The following is an 18,784-nucleotide window of genomic DNA, read 5'->3' on the forward strand; positions in this document are numbered from 1 at the left end:
GGAGAGAGGGGGGCAAAGTTTGGTCAGTAGAAGAAAATAATGCACCTCTACATACATTAATTCCCATTAACAAAGCACCTGCCCAAGTGCAAAATTTGAATATTGACCTCTACAAATTTCATCTTTGTAGGGTTTCCTGGTCAGGGCTGCACACACACACACAAAAAAAAATGAAATGATAAGAATAAGATAATAATAATAGATGTTACAATAATTCCCTAGCCTAAGAAAAACTAGGAATATAAAAAATGCATACAGAAAAGTTTTATTACCCATGTCTACTTGAAAATAAAGCTCAACAAACATTGCTTTCAAGAATTATGCTCCCTTTGTCACCGCAGTGACCTGATGAAGGAAATGCACTTCTCAAATGTATTAAATTAATCCAATAACAAGGCATTGCTTAAAGCTTGTTTACTGACCTACCCACACTGCATATTACACATACCTGAAAGGAATTTAGGGCCTGATTCAGCGAGAATAGGAAAAAAGCCGTAGCGAGTTAGGACTTTACGCTGTAATGTGGCCAGATTCTTTATTATTCACATACTACCTTTTGTAGGGACTCGGCGACAAGGTGCTGGAGTGGATTACAAACTGGTTGACTGACAGGAAACAGTGTTTAATGATAAACGAAACCTACTCTGAAGAGAGAATGGAGTTAAGTGGAGTGCCACAAGGATCAGTTTTGAGACCGGTTCTGTTCAATATCTTTGTGAATGACATTGCGGAAGGGATAGAAGGTAAAGTTTGTCTATTTGCAGATGATACTAAGAGCTGCAACAACAGAGTGGTCATCTCTGAAGGAGTAGAGAGATTGAAAAGTGATTTAAGAATGCTTGGTCGAAGATTTGGCAGCTGGGATTCAACACCAAAATGTGCAGAGTCATGCATCTGGAGTACAGTAATCCAATAGAGATGCATGTGATGATTGGGGAGGGGGGGGGGGTGAAAGACTATTGTGCACAGACCAAGAAAGGAACCTTGGGGTGACAGTGTCTGGCGATCTGAAGGCGGTGAAGCAATGTGACTAGGCGATACTAAAGCCAGAAGAATGCTGGGCTGCATAGAGAGAAGAATAACCAGTAAGAAAAAGGAGGTGATAATCGCCTTGTACAGGTCCTTGGCGAGGCCTCACCTGGTACACACCTGGAGACCGTATCTCAAAAAGATAAAGACAGGATGGAGATGCAGGAGAGATATCTGAAAGGTTTTAATGATGCACAATCCTCAAACCTTTTCTATTGGAAAGCAAACAGTAGAACTAGAGGTCACGAAGTGAAACTCCAGGGGAATGACTCAGAACCAATATCAAGAAATATTTCTTTGCGGAGAGGGTGGTGGATTCCTGGAATACCCTTCCGGAAGATTTGGTGAAGACAAAAACAGTAAACAAATTCAAAAAGGCATGGGATAAACACTGTGGAGTGTGGCTAGAGGTGAAAATGAAGGAAACGGTGCATGAGGATAACTTGCATGGAACAGCGGCTACTTCCCTAGTAGAAGGCATTGAGATTACTACCCTTAACCAATTAGCTTGCATGATTTTGATTGAACTGCAATATTGCTCTCTGTTTCAATGGTAGAGGAATAAAGGGGACTAGGATTCAGCCATCAGCAGGCCCTGACTTTTACATCCGGGGTACTGATATGCAGACATTAGGGAAAAATGCATGACTGCTTTTATGGCCAAGTCCAAAAAGCAAAGCACGTTCAAGCAGCATTGTCTGAATTATCACAAAGGCTGTTCACCCAGTAAAAAATGTTAGCAGACATTTTGTAATGAGTTTGACAGTCATTGGTTTTGATTGTTAATATTACTAAAACAACAAGAGCAGTATACAAAAAATAAATAATAAAATGAAATAATGAATATTTAAAATGTGCGATAAGAAATTACAAATTTTATATCAATAAAGGCATATTTACATTATAAATATTTATTATTTCATTTTATTTTATTTTTTTGTGTACCACTCTTGTTGTTTTCATATTTATTTGTGTGGTTCATCTACCTCTATTTCTTTTTCTTGATAATATTACTACCCCTAACATAAGGTTGGGGGTAACCTGCACAGAGTGGCAGTTACTACCCTTTACAAAAACATGGGGGTAACCTGTATGAAGCGGTAGTTACTACCATAAGAAGCTTGCTGGGCAGGCTGGATGGATCATTTGGTCTTTTCCTGCTGTCGTTACTATGTTATGAGGAGTCAGGCCCCTGGATTCATTAGCTTTAAAAGAAATGGTTAATCAGGACTCATTTTGTCTGCTGTGTTCCACAGAGGAATCTGGGCTCTTCAATCTTACTAATTATTTTAGATATCTTGTAAAGTATCATTTAAACACCTTTTGAAGGGTTTATGGAAGAAAATAGTGGCTGGTAAGCAGCCGTGCCACCTCCTTGAGTATGCGTGAGAACTGCTCAGTCTGAGGTATTAAATGAGCCTACAGTATAAATCAGGAGTAGGAAGCTCCGGTCCTGGAGTGTCACAAATAGGTCTGAGATATATCTGCATGCACGGCCTCCCCTGTATGCACATCTATCTCATGCATATTCATTGTGGATGTCCTGAAAACCAGGCCTATTTGTGGCACCCCAGGACCATATATGAAGCCACACATGGCTTGGACATTTAAGCTGCTTGTGATAGAGTATAAGACAAAGAGCCTCAGATTGCCATAACGGACCGGCTCCAGCTATTAAGACAGACAGGAAAGGGATCCTCAGGTGGGGGCGTTTCCCTGAGGTAAAGGATACAAAGGTGAGGCCCTGAGAGAGTTAGAGAGGCCCCAGGGAGAAGAAGGAAGCTGTAATGGAGTGCTGTGCTCTTTTGGAAAAACTGTTCTTGCATTGTCAGTCTGCTGAGGTAAGCAGCCATTTTGATTCTGTCTTGCGGAACTTTTTGTAATTAAACTGTTGAAAAGCAGAACAGACTCCACCCTGGTCTGTTCTCCGACCTTCTTCTGTCTTAGACCGCTCCAAGGACATCACACTGCTACTAACTAGAACATATTTGAATAAAGCATTTAACAATGCTCTTTTTTTTTCTAGAAAGCATGATGTGGGATGTTTTATAAATTGAGACATTTTAAATACTTTATGTTACTAAGAGCAGTGCCCTAACCTTATTAGAAAAATAGTGATCTCTTCTTTTGTTGCTGTGAACACTTAGAAACCTACGAGGTATGTACTGTCTTGGTATGAATGCTAAGCATAGCTATGCAATACTTTGTCTAAATTTAGTAGAATACCTAGTTTATTATTAGCATTTCCAAAAACCGTTACATCAGACATGCCTTCACAATGGTTTACAAGTTAAAAACACAAGAAATAAATTGTTTTGTTAAGATAGTAACAGCTAAAAACTACATAAAAGAGGAAAATTAAATAAATTAGCTGTTAGAGTAAAAGATAACATCAAATAAAAATAAATCTAAAACAAAATATCAAATTGCATAAATATGAATAGCAGTAATGGGGCAATAAACTTAGTTTAGTTTAGTTAGATAGCAAGAAGTGATTGCTGGGAAAAGGATTGTGCAGATGATGGAAAATGCACTTAAATGCATATTGACTTTATTTTTTATCCTCCTCGACATCTTGGTGGCATTCGAAACACTTGATCGGATTTTACACAAACTGGATTAGCAGGGATGGTTCTTTCCTGCTTCCAGTCATACCTCTCTGACAGGACTCAGTGGGTGCGATGCGGTTCACAATCCTCACAGGGGTAACCCTCTGAAGACAGGGTCTTCTTTTCAACATCTCTCTGCAACCTGTCGACTCCTTTCAGGGCTTGGTCTACATCATTGTCCTGTATGCAGATAATATTCGGTTCTCTTTTTCAATCACATCCAGTGTTAAGGCTATACTTGGTCTTATATATATTTATCTCACTGCAATAAAAGCTTGGTTGCACAATATCCAGTTATCAAATTAATTTATCAAAGACTGAGATAGATTAAGTAACATTCCTTTCAACTCATTTCCAACTTCAGTACTTTTGATGATATTACTCCCCTGGTCAATGAAGTGAGGAACTTGGGCTGTAAGAATGGACTCAGACCCCACGTCAAGACAGTGCTCCAAAAGTCTTTTTTGAAATTAAGGGGAACTCTGTAAATTAAAACCCTATCTTGAGCCAGACAAATTTCATACAATGTTGCAATCCTTTGTTTAGTCAGTCTAGACTATTGCGACTATTTCTTTAGGATCCCCTCAGTCCGCGATGAAAGCTCTTCAGATTACACAAAACTCGACAGCCAGAATTCTTACCGGCACTACTGGGTTTGATCATATTATTCCCATATTATACTCATTACATTGTTTAACCATTCGATAGAGGGTTCAATTCAAAGTTTAATTAATGATCCATAACGCTCTGAGCTCAGAAGCATCAGCTTGCATTAGAGAATCTATTGACCGTTAAGAAACCTGCGATCCACTGGGCAGTGTTTACTTGAGGTCCCCACCCATAAATCTTTTAGGCTAGTGGCTATGAGAGAGACTCTTTATAGCTGCAGGTCCACTTCGGTGGAACAGATTTACCTGAGTCACTGTGCAAGGAAACGTGTTGTGAATATTTTAAGAAAGATTTGAAAGCTTTCCTATTTTTTTTGTAACCTTTATTTGTGAATTTTCCATAACATGAAGCAAACAACAGAACATCAGCATAAAACAAGCAGGAACGCCAAACTCCCCACATAGGTAAGTATGGGTGAAAATGTACCCAAATATGGGTTCACAACAATATATGGGAAAAAGCAAACATCCTGTAAATGATGATTGGTAATATAACACCATCCAGTCTACTTACCCTCCCCTGATCCCCCCCACCCTACCACCCTCCCCTAAGCACCATCCGGTGCAGGTTTAGAATAGAGACATATCCCGCGTGGGTTGCAGTGGGTATCAGTTCTGGTTGAAGTTCTGGTTTACATAGAACTGGTTGAGGCAGAATTGAAAAGGTCTTGGAAAGTGTTGTCGCTTTAGGCTGTGAGGGTTGTAAATTGTGCATCTCGGGTCTCCCACTCTGAGCGCTAAGCAGCGAGCGACCTCCGAAGTGTTTGTAAAACCATCCCCAGAACCTTCTGTGGTCCCATGCCATCAAAAGAAGGAGGAATTAGTTATTGTTGAAGGGTCGCATTGTCTGGAAGGGAGACAGCGCAGTTGTGATAATGGAGTAGTATGGTCATGCTGACGAGGACAAAATTTTACTGCGAGCCCGAGGGTTAAGAGACAACAAGTACGGATTCCAAATAGCCAAGTATTGGTCATAGCGTTTTGTAGAAGGTGATGTCTTTGCCGATAAGTGCTCATATATGGCCAACCCATGTAGTTTCAGTTGCCATTGTGTCAGCGATGGAGGCTCCTTTGCCAACCATTGGGTGAGGATTGTCTGCGTCGCCAATAAAAAAGCTTTGCTCAAAAAACTGCATTGAGAGTGTCTGTGTGGTCCAGCAGCGTGTCTTTAATGAGATGTAACATCCTCGGATTCACAGGCAAGACCGAAGCCAAGAGGTGGCCAAGATATCGGAGAATCTTGGCCCAGAATTGCTGAATAGGAGCACAATCCCATAGATTGTGAAATAGAGTCGCCATAGCTGCAGGGCATTTGAGACAAGCAGGTGAGGAAGCCAGTTTCCATTTATAGGCTAGAATAGGGGGGACATATACTCTATGAAGCAGTTTGTAGTGGGTTTCTCTCAGTTGCACATTTTCCACACATTTGGCATTAATCTTGAAGCCCTTAGTGAGATGAGAGGAAGAGATTTGGCTATGTAAATCCTGAGTCCAGAGGCTCGCCAGTTTTTCATTCCTGTCTGAGGCACAGAGGAGAAGAAGTTTTTTAACCATAATGGAGTATTTTCTGCTCTGTGATTGCGGCATTAGGAATTTTTGCAAAGTACCATGCATGGTAACAAGAGCCGATGGTTTGTCCCAGTTCCATAGTAAATGTCGAATTTGCAAATATGCAAAGAAAGAAGCAGAGGGAAGGCCATATTTAGTTTGTAGTTCCATAAAGGAGTAAAGGTGGGTGCCATGAGAATCAAATAGCTGATGAATGTGACGAAGTCCCATTGAAGCCCATTGACGGAAAATAGAGGTCTCCCAACCAGGAGAAAACTCCGGTAGGCCAACAATGGTTGCAAACGTTAATGTCCGCCAGGAGACTTGAAAGTGTGAGCATAATCGCTTCCACGCTGCACGGCACGCCCCAAAGCTTTCCTATTTAATGACGCATTTAGGGATTTTACATGAGAAAACTAGTTTCTGTCACCTTTGTCTTATTCATGCTCTGGATTTTACTGCCGATTGCTCATTTTTGGTGCGCTGTTGTATTTTGATTGCGTTCACGTATGTTTTTATACTGTCAACTGCCAATTGGATAACGTGCTTTTAAAATAAATAAATAAATGACAAACTCTGGAGCACAAATGTCTAGGGCCTGGAAGACAAACAAGAAGATGTAAGGAAAAGAGCAATGTAAGTCTAATGTGGGAATAACTGGGAGCTCCTGAGAGAGGAGGCTCTGAAGATGCATTTAAGATTACCAGAGACTTCTTTTGTCTTCTAGTAGGAAAAGAAGATCATTCTGATCCCAAATTTAACGTTTATTTTAAATTTGCTGTTTAATGTAACGCCTTTATTGCGACAGTTATTGTTCTATGTAAACCGACCTGATTCGATACTTGTATTGAGAATGTCGGTATATAAAAATCCTAAATAAATAAATAAATAAATAAATTGGAAAGGATCCATCGTAAATGGGGTGATAAGGGGCTTTAATAATAAACTGCCCAGACCCTTTGTGGTGAGTTTCCAATCTTTTCAAGACAACTTTCGATGAGTAGAGTGCAAACCAAGGAAATTTAGGAGGCAATTTCCAAAGCCATTTATACATACCGGATAAAACATGTTTTTATGCCTGTAGATGGCTGTGCTAAATCACCCGGGACTGAGTGCGTAAGTCATTCCTAAACCAGTTTTGTCCAAAACCTTTTACAGAAAAAGAGCAGAGGTGTTCCAGGGGGTGGCACTAATGCATGCACTCTTTCAGGTGAATTTTCAAAGGAGTTATGCATGTATATGTAACATTATCATAGCAATTTTCAAAAGTCATTTAGTCACGTTAAATACACTTAATGGGGGTAAAACCTATTGATAATTCACTAGCATGTATTGTAGCAACTTTCAAAAGCCACTTAGCATGGGTGATGTGTCTTAACACATGTAAAACCCAGTTATAAGCGTGCAAATGCTTTTGAATATCAGGCCTTTTGATTTAAAAAAAATAAGTGTGCAAGTATACGCTCACAAGTTACGCCTTTGTAGCCTACTAATGGGGAAGCAGCTGACAAATGTGGAAATACTCAAGACTTGGCTCTTCCGTCAAGCCTTCCCAGAGAGCTAAAAACTTCTCACAGCAATAATCTATTGTTTATATTGCATCAGTTATATGTTCAAAGTTGTGTTCTAAGTTGTGTTTCATAATAGTTTGTACTTTACTATAGATTATCCGTTTTATTCGATATGTTCCATGTAAACCGCCTCCCCGGCGATAGTTAACTCTGTTAAATGTGAACTGGAGTGATATGTATTGTATACAGGAACACCCGGTATATAAAAACCAAAAATAAATAAATAAATAAATAAATAAATAAATAAATGAATCTTGGCCAATTACCTGAGGATTTTCAAAGCAAACTTATGCATATAGGCTTACTATAAAAATCCTTGGTAGAGTTGGTGTGTACAGTGTACATGTACACTTCACCACTCTGCGGGCCATGTGAAAATTACTCTCTTACAATGCAATTTTCCAAACAACCCATGCGGAGCTAAAGTCTGCAGGCACTTTTTACCCACAGACTTCAGCATTGCATTTTCTAAGCATGTTTAGATGACCAGATCTACTTTTAAAATTTTCAGGGTGAATGCAGAACCCAGAGCGGCATACACACACACACAATGTGCCTGAGTGCATGTGGATCTGCATGCATGCTTTCAAAAAATTAATTTCCCCACCCTCATGCCACCCTCCTAGAATGCATACTTACTATGCACGCATAAGAATGCCAGAACTCATGTTCCATGCATGCTATTTACATGCATAGACTCCCAAACTCATTTTGAAATGAGGATTTATACACAAAACCCAGGGTCTCTCTGTATAAATTGCTTTGCAAGTCAGGTCCTTATTATATAACGGATTCCAAACAAAGATATTTGCTGATCTCCCCCCAGCATACATTAATGAATGCTCATCTTGGATAAGATCCAAAAGCATTAAATAAATATCACTGGAGCCTTCCCATCTCCCATGACAACAAGGATCATCATCTGTGCTCTCACAGGGAAAGCCTGGAGGCTGTGGTAAGGGAGGTCCAAGATAGGAAGGCGATCAGAACAGACACTGGGATGATGGAAGATTCACAAATAGAACTTCCTGCAGGAGCAGAAGTGCCGTGATGGAGAAAAGGCAACATTGAAGCTGTTGAGAAGAGCACTATAGATTTGCTTGGATTTTTATTTATTTGATTTATATTCCTCCTTTTTGGCAATTCAAAGCAGATTGTGTTCTGGCACTATAGGCTTTTCCCTAGCCCCAGAGAGCTTAAAATCTGGGAGGACAACTTTCAATCAACTGCTTGTGGTGGCATATTGATGTGTATGTGGTCGTGCGTAGTTTTGCCATACTCATTTATAAGATGCACATATCACAATTGTGCACATTATAAAACATTCCTGTTTACCTCACAACATACGCACATATGTTGGCCAATGCTTGAATACATGTAATGCATTAAAACCATGTATTCCAATGCGCTGAACGCGCGTACATTAGCCTCCTATTTTAAAAATATGCACGCATATATTTTAAATGAAAAAACAAAGTAGGACTTACTTGCATAAATTGAGATTTCCATGTGTAAATCCATGCATTTTAAAACATGCCCGCGTGAGTGACTTTACCAGTTTAACCAATTAGTCCACCAGTTTGCCCAGTCCTTCTCCAGGTCATTGAGACCCTCCTGGTTCTTCAGCCAGAATTTCCCCAGTTTACCCAGACCTGCCCCCCAGTCAGTGCTACACAATAAACACTTTTAATATCACTTACACCAGATAATGAGCAGGTGCAACAAAGCACAAGTACACATGTGCGTTTTTTAAAATAGCAACTTACTTGTGTAACTGCTGGCCCTGTCCAGGAGTGAAAGTGAAAACACGCGCATATTTTGAACTTTTATGAGATACGGAACACATGAGTGGAGGTTAATTATGCGCATATATGCAAATTTTTATGCAAGTAATGTTTTGAAAATTCACTTTTAAATGTATATCTACAGTAATGGAGGGTGAACTGACTTGCCCAAGGACACAAGGAGCAGCAGCAGGATCTGAAACCTGGTTTCTCTGATATAAAGTTTTTTGCTCTAACTACTAGGCTACTTTACTCTAGCAGTGAAAAAATAGAGATAAAAAAGCAAAGAGGATAACGAGGGAAAAATGGCTTAACTTTATATATGGGGTCCTTCTCCTCCCCACAGAGAGAAGTCTGGCTGGAAGGCTGCTAAGGATGAACAAAGCTCACTACAGCCCCTGGGCCAGTTTTCAATTGGGGGGGGGGGGGGGGGGAGCTTGACATCCGTACAGGAGAAGCTTCTCATGGGTAATGATTCTGATGGACTGAACCAAATCACGGTGAACCTAGAAGATGTGGTAGGCCTGCTTGACAAACTGAAGAGTAGTAAATCACCTGGACCAGATGGAATACACCTCAGGGCTGAAATTTCATTTTTGAGTTCCTTCAGAACCCTATTAGTAAAAATTTGTAACCTATCATTAAAATCATCCATTGTACCTGAAGACTGGAGGATAGCGAATGTAACCCCAATATTTTAAAAGGACTCCGGGGTGATCCAGGAAACTAAAGACCAGTTAGCCCGACTTCAGTGCCAGGAAAAATAGTGGAAAGTGTTCTAAACATCAAAATCACAGAACATATAGAAAGACATGGTTTAATGGAACAAAGTCAGCATGGCTTTACCCAAGGCAAGTCTTGCCTCACAAATCTGCTTCACTTTTTTGAAGGAGTTAATAAACATGTGGATAAAGGTGAACCGGTAGATGTAGTGTACTTGGATTTTCAGAAGGCGTTTGACAAAGTTCCTCATGAGAGGCTTCTAGGAAAAGTAAAAAGTCATGGGATAGGTGGCGATGTCCTTTCGTGGATTGCAAACTGGCTAAAAGACAGGAAACAGTAGGATTACATGGACAATTTTCTCAGTGGAAGGGAGTGGGCAGTGGAGTGCCTCAGGGATCTGTATTGGGACCCTTACTGTTCAATATATTTATAAATGATCTGGAAAGAAATACAACAAGTGTGGTAATCAAATTTGCAGATAGAAACATAGAAATGACGGCAGAAGAAGACCAAAAGGCCCATCCAGTCTGCCCAGCAAGCCATGCACTTTTCTTTTTTTAGGGGTGTGCATTCGGATTGACCGCATTAGTAAAACGCAACTCATATTTTTTTTTTACTTAAAAAATTGATTCGACATAAACGATCGGATTTCCCACATATCGAACATAGATATGTTCGATATGTTGGAAATCGCGATTGTTGAGCCAAAATAAAAATATAAACCCCCTCACCCTCCTTAATCCCCCCCCCCGACTTACCACAACTCCCTGGTGATGGAGCGAGGAGTGAGGACGCCATTTCTGCAATCCTTGGCGAGAAGCATGTGACGTCGGCGGCACGTCGAGTGACGCCGGCGTCACGTGATTCCCGGCTCGTTCGCGCCGGACGGCTCGTTCGGCCCAAAAAGAACTTTTGGCCAGCTTGGGGGGGCCTCCTGACCCCCCCAAGCTGGCCAAAAGTTCTTTTTGGGCCGAACGAGCCGTCCGGCGCGAACTTGCCGGGAATCACGTGACGCGGCGCCACGTGATTCCCGGCGAGTTTGCGCCGGACGGCTCGTTCGGCCCAAAAAGAACTTTTGGCCAGCTTGGGGGGGTCAGGAGGCCCCCCCAAGCTGGCCAAAAGTTCTTTTTGGGCCGAACGAGCCGTCCGGCGCGAACGAGCCGGGAATCACGTGACGCCGCGTCACTCGACGTGCCGCCGACGTCACATGCTTCTCGCCAAGGATTGCAGAAATGACGTCCTCACTCCTCGCTCGATCACCAGGGAGTTGTGGTAAGTCTGGGGGGGGGATTAAGGAGGGTGAGGGGGTTTAAATTTTTTTTTTGCACATATGTACATATACCCAACTCATTGGATTTTTTTTATGTCCATATTGGCCGCAAGTGGGACCCCCTTTCGGACATAAAAAATATGAACATAAAATTTTGCTCTGCACATCCCTATCTTTTTTCCTCTTACTTGTTACACTTGGCTCTTAGTACCTTTCAGTCCCATTTCCCTTCCACCCCACCATTAATGTAGAGAGCAGTGCTGGAACTGCATCCAATTGAATACGTAGCTTAGTTAGGGGTAGTAACCGCCTCAGTAAGCAAGCTACACCCATGCTTCTGTTCACTCGACTATGTAATTTAGTCCTTGTTGGTTGTTGTCTATATATATAGATACTCTTTTCTACATTGCCCCTGCTGTTGAAGCAGAGAGCTATGCTGGATATGCGTTGAAAGTGAAGTATCAGACTTTCTCCCCTGCCGTTGAAGCAGAGAGCTATGCTGGATATGCATTGAAAGTGAAGTAACAGACTTTCTCCCCTGCCGTTGAAGCAGAGAGCTATGCTGGATATGCGTTGAAAGTGAAGTATCAGACTTTCTCCCCTGCCGTTGAAGCAGAGAGCTATGCTGGATATGCATTGAAAGTGAAGTAACAGACTTTCTCCCCTGCCGTTGAAGCAGAGAGCTATGCTGGATATGCGTTGAAAGTGAAGTATCAGAATTGTTTAGAGTAGTTAAATCACAAGCAGATTGTGATAAATTGCAGGAAGAACTTGTGAGACTGGGCATCGACTTGGCAGATGAAATTTAATGTGGATAAGTGCAAGGTGATGCATATAGGAAAAAGTAACCCATGCTACAGTTACACAATGTTAGGTTCCATATTAGGTGCTTCCACCCAAGAAAGAGATCTAGGCATCATAGTGGATAACACATTGAAATCATCGGTTCAGTGTGCTGTGGCAGTCAAAAAAGCAAACAGAATGTTGGGAATTATTAGAAAGGGAATGGTGAATAAAACGGAAAATGTCATAATGCCTCTGTATTGCTCCATGGTGAGTCCCCACCTTGAATACTGTGTACAATTCTGGTCGCCATACCTAAAAAAAAAGATATAATTGCGATGGAGAAGGTACAAAGAAGGGCAACCAAAATGATAAAGGGGATGGAACAGCTCCCCTATGAGGAAAGACTAAAGAGGTTAGAACTTTTCAGCTTGGAGAAGAGACGGCTGAGGGGGGATATGATAGAGGTGTTTAAAATCATGAGAGGTCTAGAACAGGTAGATGTGAATCGGTTATTTACTCTTTCAGATAATAGAAAGACTAAGGGGCATTCCATGAAGTTAACAGGTGGCACATTTAAAACTAATCGGAGAAAGTTCTTTTTCACTCAACGCACAATTAAACTCTGGAATTTGTTGCCAGAGGATGTGGTTACTGCAGTTAGTGTACCTGTGTTTAAAAAAGGATTGGATAAGTTATTGGAGAAGTCCATTACCTGCTATTAATTAAGTAGACTTAGAAAATAGTCACTGCTATTACTAGCAACAGTAACATGGAATAGACTTAGTTTTTGGCTACTTGCCAGGTTCTTATGGCCTGGATTGGCCACTGTTGGAAACAGGATGCTGGGCTTGATGGACCCTTGGTCTGACCCAGTATGGCATGTTCTTATGGCCCTTAGGATTAGGACTCTCACACACTCCAAGAAACACTTCAAACAGAAGGGGGAACTTTCCAACAAAATACAACTTTACTTGAAGTTCAGCTGCTTCATTGAAAATTGTCTGATATAAAACACTTTTCCTGGGAGATGAATCCATAGCTTCTGTCAGTATCACCTTCAGTCATCTCTGACTTTAGGATCTAGTTGGGGAATGGCTTGAAGGGCTCCTCTGCACTAAGACAACCCCCTATACCTCCTGTGCTGGTCCCTGCAGGGATGAGAGAGTAAAGAACTGCGTCCTCTGTCTCTGTTATACCTCTCACCCCCTCTCTACTTCTGCCTAGTGCTTTCTCTTTCTCTAGAACTCTCGAGGGTTGACAATATCAAAACCAGGAATTTCATGACTCCGTGCCCTGGCGTTGGCTGGGGCTTGGGTTAATGCGGAGGCAGTGGTCATAGTCCCTGGGGGGCGAAGAGGAGTCATAGTAATTGCTTGTGGCCACATTGGGTTCCAGAAGGAACCCTGAATCATGACTTCCAGTCCAGAACCATCACTGCAATGACCAAATTAGAAATGTTGGTGGTAGGGGAATTAAAAAACATACAGGGAAAACCTGGGTAGTTGTGAATGAAACTTTATGGCCCCAGATCCCCGTCCTGGTTCCAACTGAGCTGCCGCCACAAAGGAGTGGAAGAAAATGACCAGTCAATAAATGAGTCTCCCAAAAGAGTGAATACTTGAGCAAATGGCTCTCCTCTATTTACCTACACTCATGTGTAGGTAAATAGAGGAGAGCCGTACGGCCGGCCGTACGGCAACACGATTCGAGTGCAGGAGGTCGTTCCCGGACCCCCGCTGGACTTTTGGCAAGTCTTGTGGGGGTCAGGAGGCCCCCCCCAAGCTGGCCAAAAGTCCCTGGGGGTCCAGCGGGGGTCCAGGAGCGATCTCCTACACTCGTGACGTCGGGGGATAGGAACCAAAATGGCGCCGGCGCTACCTTTGCCCTTTCATATGACAGGGCAAAGGTAGCGCCGGCGCCATTTTCTATCAACGCACCCATGGCCCGAGAGTGGAAAATCACAACGGGACCCCCCCCCCCCACTGGACCCCAGGTAATTTAAGACATTTGGGGGGAGTTCGGGAGGGTGGGGGATTTATTTTAAAGGGTCGGGGTGGGTTTTAGGTATGTTTTAGTGTGCCGGTTTTCCTGCCCTCCCCGATTTACGATTTACACGATATTTACAAAAACAAAACCGCGACGATTCGATTCCCTCCCCCCCCAGCCGAAATCGATCGTTAAGACGATCGATCACACGATACACATCTCTAGTATGGTGCACTCTTTCCAAGCTGTTCCAAGGGCATGAGGCAGACTAGGCCCTATACAGCCTTGTCCCCACAGCCCCCTGCCCTCACCATCCACAATTACAAATTCTGCATTTATAATAACTAATTTTACAGAAAAAGGACATAAAAAATACAGTCTTCTGAGGTAAAGATATCACAACAACATATATATTATTTTTACATGCATTGCTGTGTGCCAACCAGAAAACCCTGCAAAAAAGCAAAAAACACTTGAAATGCACATGGTATTAGGCTAATGTAATGCATGTTGGGTGTGGGCTTTGTTCTCAGAAAACCATGACTAAACTGAATTACAGTTACAATATAGTAAGCCTTCCATACTAAAAATTAGCATTAATTCAAAAAGTAAAAAACATATCTATGAAAAGGCAACACTGCCAATATTACAGCAGGCCCTAAATACCAATACACTCCCTATTAAGGAAACATAGCAAGCCAAGCTACTATAGATCCCTACAGAAAGTTCACACTAGCAGAATACCTCACCTCAGTCACACATTTATTTATCTATCTATTTATTTATTTACTTAGAAACATTGTAGTCCGCTAATCTGAAAATCTTAGTGGATAACAATAAATGTACATAATAAAATTGGCAAAATGCAAAACAATCAACAAAATATCTAAAATTTTGTAATATGTGTGCATTCTAATGTTGTATACAGTTCCCTTTTGTGTTCTCTGAATAAACTATTTACAAAAATAAATATCTAAAAGTACAGAACACAAACAAATTAAATGTTACAAAACACTACAAAGGCAGATTCCAAACAATAGGTAAAGCAGCATAAATCTGCAATGAATTTACCAAACACACACATGCAGAACACAGACAGACCCTCTCCCAATACAGAATAAAGAGATCATAAAGCATAAACAAACATGTGGATAAAAACTGAACTGGAAAGCACAAGCCAGACTATATGCAGTACAACAATGGAAAAATAGAAATACCATTCCTCATAAAACATCAAACAATAAAAAATATAAAACAATAATACTAAAACCATATTAATAAAAACAACAAATGTTTCTAAACAGCTGATGAATAGAATATCCAGTAATTAAATCTCATATAGAAATTATAAAAACATTTCCTACACACCAATAAAATATTTCAAACTAACGAACATATTAAATAGCACCCAATAAATAAAACTAGTAAAAATAAAAAAAAAATTCCTGCTTTTCATACCTGGGAACTCTTGATTTCCGGTCACCCTGAGATTTCTGTGCATTAGTGTGGGGGGAGCAGGGAGAGTGAGGGAACCTTCTCCTTCCTCTCTCACACAAGTTCTTTTTATGCTCATACATACGCTCACATACACATAGATGCTCTCTCAATCATTCGCATGCTCTTATCCACACGCCCGCTCTCACACTTACTCTTTCACACATACACACACACACGCTCTCATCTTGCTCTTTCACACATACAACACACTCCCTCTTATACATACACATTCTCTCAGGCACACGCATAGAAGCTCTCTCTCTCTCACACACACATGCAGATGTTCTCACATACATAGATGCGCTCTCTCAGGCAACCCATGTTCTATCACATGCACAACCACACATGCTGTCCATCAGGTTCGGTCTCCCCTTTCTGAGGTGGTGGTGAGAGGGATGAGCTCAGCAGGCAGATGGTCTCTTCTTTCCTCCTGCCACTGTTGGCCTGTGCGCCATTGGGAACCACAAAGTCTTTTCTCTTCCTCCTGCCCAGGCCTGGTGCTCGCAGGTGCGGGGGGGGGGGGGACCCCCATTTCACCGTCGGCCCTTTTCTTTCTTTTTCAGCCTTCCCCCCCCCCCCCCTTCCGTGCCGGTCCCATGGTAGTAAAAAAAAATTGCTGGGCTAGCATTTCCTTTGTGCTGATCTTGCGATGAGATCAGCATAAAAGAAGGCCAAGCCCCACGATTTTTGACTACTGCGGGACCGGCACAGGAGACAGAGCAGCAGCTGAAAGGCCTCCCTCCTGCTCCCGGTCGCGTGATGCACGGGCCTCTTCTCGTCTTCGCCGCTGGTGAGGAGGTCCTCTGGCGGCCCTCTTCTTTCTTTTTCAGTCCACCCTGCCCCCCCCCCAACTTGTGCCAAGCCCGTGATATTCCAAAATCATGGGGCTAGCACATCTAGCTAAATATGTAGCAGGAGGCAGGGGGAGGCAGCCACTGAGCGTTTTGGAGGGCACTTTTTGCTGCTCCAAAAGTTTGTCGCCTGAAGCGGCCGCCTCACCCTGCCTCATTATAGAACCGCCCCGCCTCTGAATCTCGGTAGTTAGCCTTATAACTTATATGGCTAACTTGCTCCGCGCATGATCCGCCCAGTACACGTCCACTTTTTCTGCACGTAACATTTAGTTATATAAGGGACTTACATGGCTAAGCGGCAGTCGCTGAATGTAGGCGCATATCCAGCGGTGGCTACTTAGCCGCTTAAAAACCGCTAATCCAGCTAAATAGCGCTAAATGCGCTTTGAATATCGGCCCTCTATCTTTCGGCAACACTTTAAGTATAAAACTAATTCCCTCTGCGGGCAGAAGATTCAGGTCTTCCCCGATATTTCCAGGGAAACTCAGGAAAGAAGGAAGCTATTTTTTTCGAGCGGAGACTTCCTTCTTCCTGAAATTTCCCTGCATGTCTGAAGTGGTTTAATGAAAGAATACGTTTATTTTTGTTGACCCACCTTCTCCTGGAAACCTTTCTATCAGTCAAGGAGCAGGATAGTTAAGCGCTATTGGGTTAGGTGGTACCACTTGGACTGTTCCTTAATACTCCCCTGTTTTTCTTTGTTATAAATGAGGACTTGTGAACTCAAACATTGCTCTCCGCTTCAACAACAAGGCACCACGGGGAACTGGATTCAACAGCAATCAACGAGGGCCCTGACTTTTACGGTGTGGGAAACTGATAAGCAGGGGGGTAACCTACAGGGGCACAGCAGATATTACTATAACCTTGCTGGGCAGACTGGATGGACCATTTGGTCCTTTTCTGCCATCATTTCTATGTTTCTATACACATGTTCTTTTTTTTTTTTTTATTGCCTATATTGTTTGCCTCAATGTTTTCATTGCTTGGATATTTTGACTGCATGTATATGTGATAAAATTCATAAATAATTAAAAAAAAAATAGAGCCATGCTTTGTGGGTCAATAAAACTTTGTCAAGTTTGGGCACTGTTTGGGAGTGGTGCTCACCAGGCAAAGCAAAAAGGAGCAAACCAGGAGGCCAGCACAGCTTATCTATAGCATCTAATTGAAACCAAGTTTATCATAGCAGCCGTGTTTGCTTTTAGGAGATCCTATGCTGACAGGAAAGGAAAACAGGAGGTCCTCATCCTGGGGAAAGCACTAGAGGGGAGTTTTTGCAGTATTGGCTGCAGGAACAGGGAAAGAGCGGGTGTGCGCAGCTGAGCTGCACAGCCTAGAGAGTTCCTCAGGTCTGAACAGAAATTGTCTGAATTAAGTTGTTTGGTGAAAAAGTGCTTTTTTGATTGCCTGAGGAAAAAGAATTGTGTATTAGTTCAAAGCCTGGGATGACTGCATGTGAATTTGGTCTCCAGATAAAGTAAACATGAGTAGCACATGGAAAATAATCATTGCACCAGGATTAGAGTTTGCTTGACACGGAGTGTGAACGTAAAAAAATGTCTTTGGCGGTAAGAAAAAGTCAAAGTGGGAAGCAAAGATTTTTTTTTCCCTATTTTTTTGGGGGAATCATTGTCTGCTATTGCACACAGAAGTATTTGGTACTAAAAAGAGTGTTCCAGCAAAAAAAGGTTGAACACTAACAATTTTGGGCTCCCTTTGGAAGAGAGCATTCTGGGAGGTCTCCTATAGTGCTTGTTTCCTTGTTGCAAATTTGGTTTTTTTTCCCCTGTACACTGAATATACAGACTGCAGACCCTTGTAGCGTGTTTCAAGTTGCACTCAGTTTGTAGAGAGCTGGCAGAAATCATGACCCACGGGTGCTTCTAGAAAAATTAAGATAAGCTTGGGGTTGCCAGTGGCTGCATGACAGAGCGCTGGAAAGAAGCAGAGGGATGTAGAGTGAGAGAGTGCCTTTACAAGTTATACCAAATTCCTTTCTTTGGAGAAAATCTTCAAAGTACTTGTGCAGTTTAACTGGGAAATACCAGAGAGAGAATAGAAAAAAGACAGTGATTACACTGCTTTTATTGTTTTATTTCACATCTAGCTAGTTGAACTCAATTCAGCAGGGCTCCTGATTTATGTTGGCAACATTCAAACACAGCTTTCTTGCGGATGATTGGCGCGAGTAGCAGAGCAGGGTTTTGCCTCCTTTCATTTCTGTATAGTTAGGGAGTAGGTACCATAAAGAGAAGACGACGTAAGATTCTACTGGGACAATATTATGGCATTCCAGCGATCGCTGTATCCAGAGGAGGAACAGCAGCTGCAGAGAGAAACAGGACAGAGTTCTCTCTAGGTTTTTGTCTGGCCAGACTACAGAAACAGTCTACCTGTGCTGATACTACAGATTAACTGGGTCATTCATCAAACTGTGCCGGTATTTGCGTGCGCT

Source organism: Rhinatrema bivittatum, chromosome 12 (assembly GCF_901001135.1).
Source record: "Rhinatrema bivittatum chromosome 12, aRhiBiv1.1, whole genome shotgun sequence".
Taxonomy (NCBI): domain Eukaryota; kingdom Metazoa; phylum Chordata; class Amphibia; order Gymnophiona; family Rhinatrematidae; genus Rhinatrema; species Rhinatrema bivittatum.